We start from the raw sequence: 6,550 nt of genomic DNA on the forward strand, positions 1-6,550 counted from the left end.
TTCAGGTTCACAACCTAAGAGTCAGCCTGGATTCTTCACAATCTGTCATTCCTCATATCTTATTTATTGCCAAGGTATACTGACTTCACTTCTTTAGGATTTCTCAGATTTGCTCCTTTCTCCTGATACTGCCACCATTGTGGGCTCTCATAACCTCATCTTGATTACTGCAATAGCCTGCATATGAGTCTGCCTGCCTCAAGCTTCTTCCCAATTTAAATCATTCTCTTTAACCATTTATGTGTGTTTCCCAAAGACCCCTTCCATCTCTATGATCTTATACAAATGAAAATTACTCAAAACATCTATAATTTACTCAGGTTTGCAAACTCTTAATGCAGATTATATCCCATCAATGTCTTAGTTCGTAAATCTGAAACTTGTTCAAGATCACACTAAAATGGTTCATTGGTAGTATGGAGCTTGAATCAGTTACTTGACATGTCACTGGGCTCTATCAGTAATGTTGTCCTGTTCAAAGCTTTATCAATAACTTCATCAAAACAGGGATAAAAAGAAAATATATCAGATTTTCTGGCAATATCAAATTGGAAGAATTAACTAGTAAGAGAATTTAATTAAGAATAAAGAGAAAATCAAGCAATAGTTTCAAAAAAGGTAACTATAAGTTATAGCAAAAAGTATTCTATCACATTCATATACTTGGGTTGAGCCAACTTGTTGAGCCATTCCCCAGTTGATAAGCATCTCCTCAATTTCTAATTTTTTGCAACCACAGAAAAATGCTATAAATATTTTTATATGTTTGAGTTCTTTTCCTTTTTCTTTGATTTCCTTGAACCACAGTCCTAATAGTTTGGAGTTTGCCACAAAATCCTGAAAATCTGACAATTCATTGAATGTCCATTTTTTTCAATCAATATAATTTTGTTGGATATAATATTTTTGGTGGCAACCCTAATTCTTTTGTTGATACACAGTATTCTATTACCTGCAAGGAACTTTTTAATGTAGTTGCAGATCATTCTAATGTAATTGTAAATGTAACTCCAGAATATTTGAATTGTTTCTTCTTGTTGTTTGCTTGTAAAAATTTTCTTTTTCAGATTGACGGACTTAAAGTAATCATGCTATACCAATGGCAAAGAACAAATGGACACAAAGACTTTGGAGGGGATAGGAGGGCTCATAGTTCTGAAAACCTATGCACAGCAGGAATGGACTCAATAAGCAATACTACATATATATCACAAGCAATATAGTACCACTCCCCACAAAGTGTATAAAGAAATACTGGATAAGGGATGATGGATAGGGAAACAAAAAGTGAGGAAAGAAGACAAGGGAGGGATCCTTAGGTGGGGGAGCAAGGCAAGTTATGGAGAAGAATATATATATTTCATCTGTGGCTTTTTTATTTTGTAAACACAAACTTTCAAAACATGAAGAAAATGCACTTTTGATTTTTTGTTATTTTTATTTTTCTCCCAGTTACATTTAAAACAATTTTTACATTTATTTTTAAAATATGAATTTCCAGATTGTCTCCCTTATCTCTATCCCCACCCCATTAAGAAAGTACATATGAAGTTATTATGCAAAACATTTTTATATGCCACATTGTCAAAGAAAATATAGATCTAACTCCTAAAGGAAAATAAAGTTTGAGAGAGAGAGACAGAGATAGAGACAGACAGAGACACAGACATAGACAGAGACAGAGATCCAGAGACCCAGACAGAGACAGAGAATGTATGAGAGAGAGTATTCTTCAATCTGTATTCAGATACAATATGTTCTTTCTCTGGGTATGGATAGGATTTTTCTTTCTTTTTTAATGGCAATCTTTTTTTTTATTTATAGCTTTTTATTTACAAGATATATACTTGGGTAATTTTTTAGCATTGGCAATTGCAAAATCTTTTGTTTGAACTTTCCCCTCCTTCCCCCTACCCCTTCCCCCAGATGGCATATTGACCAATACATGTTAAATATGTTAGAGTATAATTTTTTTTTTGCCATTCAGTTTTCTCCAAAGGTCTATCATACCTAGTTTTAATAATGTTCTATTTACTTTTTTAATTTCTTTCTTGTTTGTTTTGTGGTTTGATTTGTCTAAATCTGAGAGTGCAAGGTTTAGATCTCCCACTATTATAGTTTTACTGTCTATTTCTTCTTGCAACTCTCTTAACTTTTCCTTTAGAAAGTTAGATGCTATACCACTTGGTGCATATATGTTTAGTATTGATATGGCTTCATTATTTATGCTACCTTTCAGCAGGATATAGTTTCCTTCCTTATCTCTTTTAATTATATCAACTTCTGCTTTTGCTTGATCTGAGATAAGGATAGCTACCCCTGCTTTTTTGGCTTTACCTGAAGCATAATAGATTCTGCTCCAACCTTTTACCTTTACTCTATATGTATCTTCCTGCTTTAAGTGTGTTTCCTGTAAACAACATATTGTAGGTTTCTGATTTTTGATCCAGTCTGCTATCCGTCTCCGTTTGATGGGAGTGTTCATCCCATTCACATTTACAGTTAAAATTACTATTTCTGTATTTCCTGCCATCATATTATCCCCAGATTATGCTTTTTCCCTTGACCCCCCTGAACCCCTTCCCCAATATTCAATTTATAGACCCCCCTTGTGACACGCAGCCCTCCCTTTTTTTTTTTTTAGTATCCCTCCCCCCTCCCTCCATGTCCCTTCCCTTATTCTCCTTTTCCTTTTCCCTTTTCCTCTCCCCCCTTTTAATGAGGTGAGAGAGAATTCTCTGAAAAACAAATATGACAATTATTTACTCTTTGAGCCTCTTCTGATGAGAGTAAGATTTACACGATGATTCTCCCCCTCTCTAAATTCCCTCAGATATGGTGTATTTTCTATGCCTCTTCCTGGGATGTAGTTTCCCTCTTTTTATCACTCCCTCCCCTTTTTCTGATACTACCCCCTTCCCTTTACTACACCCCCTCCTTTTTTTTTTCTTTTATATCAGTAAAATCAAATTATCCATGCGTACTTTCTATATACCCACAACAGAGATATAGTTCTCAAGGGTTCTGTGTACCTATTTCTGTTTCTCTTCAGTCTTGTGGATGTAGATCAAATTTTTTGTTTAAGTCTGGTTTTTTTCTTAGAAACATATGGAATTCCTCTATTTCATTGAATGACCATCTTCTTCCATGGAAAAAGATGCTAAACTTAGCTGGGTAGTTTATTCTTGGTTGCAATCCTTGATCTTTTGCCTTTAGGAATATCAGGTTCCAGGCCCTTCTATCTTTTAATGTGGAGGCAGCCAGATCTTGTGTGACCCTTATTGTGGCACCTTGGTATTTAAATTTTTTTTTCTAGCTGCTTGCAGGATTTTCTCCTTTGTGTGGTAATTATGCAGCTTAGCCACAATATTCCGTGGTGTTCTTTTTTTAGGGTATATTTCAGAAGGAATTTGATGAATTCTTTCAACATCTACTTTCCCCTCTGTTTCTATTATCTCTGGACAGTTCTCTTTGATAATTTCCTGTAAGATAGAATCTAGGCTCTTTTTTTGGTCATAGTTTTCTGGAAGTCCAATGATCCGCAGATTATCTCTCCTAGATCTATTTTCCAGGTCTATAGATTTTCCCAGTAAGTATTTGATGTTATTCTCCAGCTTTTCATTTTTTTTTTTTTTTTTTTTGTTTTGTTTGACTGATTCTTGGGTTCTCAATGAATCATTCATTTCTATTTGTTCCATCCTGACTTTTAAGGAGTTATTTTCTTCATTCACAGTTTTTAGTTCCTTTTGTAAATGCTCAATTTCATTTTTAAATGAGTTATTTTGCTCTATTGACTTTTTTTTCCATTTCCCTAATTTTTTTTTGAGAATTATTTTATTTTTCCAATTCAGAAATCCTATTTTCTTGGGACTTTTTTATCTTCTCCAATTCAGAAATCCTATTTTCTTGAGACTTTTTTATCTTCTCCAATTCAGAAATCCTACTTTCCTGTGATTTTTTTACCTTTTTTAATTCACTAATTTTGTTTCCCTGCATCTCCTGTGAATTCTTTATTTTTTCCAACTCCAATTTCATAGCTTCTCTTTCCTTTCCCCATTTTTCTTCAAACTCTCTTAACTTTTTAATAGTTTCTTCAAGGAGAGAGTTATGTGATGGGGGGCAGGAATCGTTCCCCTTTAGGTTGTTATCTGCTGACTCTCTGCTGTTAACTTCCTTGGGGTTAACTTCCTTCTCTGTGTAGAAGGAATCTATGGTTTTTTTGGGCTTCTTGCTCATACTTAAAAAATCTTTTGGGGTCTGTCCCTGGGGTAGGAAATTATTTATTTATTTCTTTACCAGCTTCCTCCCAGACCAGATGGATGTAGCGGCCCCTGTGCCTGAGCTAAGAGAGAGCTCTGGGAGAGAGTTCCCCACCCCCTCCCTGGAAGTGCCTCAGAGGTGACTAGCACTGCTGTGCCCTGAGGGCGCTGTGTTTTAGGGGCTTCCCTGAGGTTGAGACTGAACAGTAAAGGCGACTCAAAGCCTAGCCTATGCTTCCCGGTGGGGCGTGGATGTCTGCAGCAGGTGACGTGAAAAGCCCCTGCGCTCAAACTGGGAAGTGTCTGCCAGAAACCACGGTCCCTAGTTCAAAGGTTCCTCTTCTCTGGGACTTCTGTTCCATAGCCTCCAGCCAGCTGAGCCAGGCATTATGAGTTACCGCCCCGCCCACTCTTCAATCTCTTACCTACCCCAAGGTAAAAGCCTGGATTGCCTATGTTGGCCACACCCCCAGTGCCGAGATCTGCTGAGTCACCCCTGGGATCCGGGAAGATCCAATCTAGTTTTAAATTTTAAATTGGCTTAGATTTCTCTTCTGAAATGCTGTTTTATAAGCAGAGAAGAGCTAACAGCCTGTGCCAGATTCTTTTATCTCGGTGGCTTCTCTGATCCCAGAGCCCTCCCTAGCGCAACCGGAACAGTGTGCCACTACCCCACCGTCTGCGCTGGCCTCTCTTCCTCCTCCCCTGGGAGCTGACCTTTCCTGCTGAAACTCCAGATTCTCTTCAGCTGGTAAGTCGTGCTTCCAGTCCTTGTGGATTCTATTAGTCCAACGCTATTTCTGAGGCTGGTTAAATCTAGTTGGTTGTGAGGGAAGAAAGGAGCTTACACAGTGGTGTGTATCTTCTCCGCCATCTTGACTCCGCCCCCTAGAGTATAAATTAAATACAATATATGTATACATGTCCATACAATTATTTGCTGTACAAAAGAAACTGGACTTTGAAATAGTGTAAAATTAGCTTGTGAAGGAAATAAAAAATACAGGCAGACAAAAATAGAGGGATTGGGAATTTTATGTAGTGGTTGATAGTCATTTCCCAGAGTTCTTTCACTGGGTGTAGCTAGTTCAATTCATTACTGCTCTATTGGAACTGATTTGGTTCATCTCATTGTTGAAGAGGGCCATGTCCATCAGAATTGATTATCATATACTATTGTTCCTGAAGTATAAAATGATCTTCTGGTCCTGCTCATTTCACTCAGCATCAGTTTATGTAATAAGTATCTCCATGCCTTTCTGAAATCATCCTGCTGGTCATTTCTTACGGAACAACAATATTCTTCCTCTTCCACAGGTCTGAGAGGTAAACTATACTATGTTCTTCTGATTTATTTATAATCTCATTCTTTATTCCTAGGTCATGAACCATTTTGACCTTATCTTGGTATACAGTGTTAAGTGTGGGTCAATGCCTAGTTTCTGCCATATTAATTTCCAATTTTCCCAGAAATTTTTGTTAAACAGTGAGTTATTCCAAAAGCTGCGGTCTTTTGGTTTGTCAAACACTATATTATTAAAGTTATTGACTGTTTTTTCCTTTGAACTTAACCTATTCTACTGATCAACTAGTCCATTACTTAGCCAATATCAAATAGTTTTGGTAACCACTGCTTCCTAATATAATTTTAGGTCTGATATAGCTAGGCCACCTTCATTTGATTTTTTTACATTAATTCCCTTGAAATTCTTGATCTTTTGTTTTTCCATATGAACTTTGTTATTTTTTCTAGGTCATTAAATAGTTTTTGGAAGTCTGATTGGTGTAGAACTAAATAAATAGATTAGTTTAGGTAGTATTTTTGCTTTATTATATTTGCTTGCCATATCCAAGAGCATTAAATATTTTTCCAATTGGTTAGATCTAACTTTATTTGTGTGGAAAGTGTTTTGTAGTTTTGCTCATATAGTTTCTGATTATCCCTTGGCAGATAGATTCCTAAATATTTTATACTATCGGTACTTTCTTTAAATGGAATATCTCTTTGTAACTCTAACTTTTGGATTTTGTTAGTGATATATAAGAATGCTAATGACTTATGTGGGTTTATTTTTGTATCCTGCAACTTTGCTAAAAGTGTGGATTATTTCTAATAGCTTTTTAGTAGAATCTCTGAGGTTCTCTAAATATACCATCATATCATCAGCAAAGAGTGATAATTTGGTTTCCTCATTACCTACTCTTTTAATCTCTTTCTCAATTCTTATTGCCAAAGCTAGCATTTCTAATACAATATTGAATAGTAATGGTGATTGTGGGCAACCTTGTTT

The sequence above is a fragment of the Sminthopsis crassicaudata genome, chromosome 3, assembly GCF_048593235.1.
Source record: "Sminthopsis crassicaudata isolate SCR6 chromosome 3, ASM4859323v1, whole genome shotgun sequence".
In the NCBI taxonomy this organism is placed as follows: domain Eukaryota; kingdom Metazoa; phylum Chordata; class Mammalia; order Dasyuromorphia; family Dasyuridae; genus Sminthopsis; species Sminthopsis crassicaudata.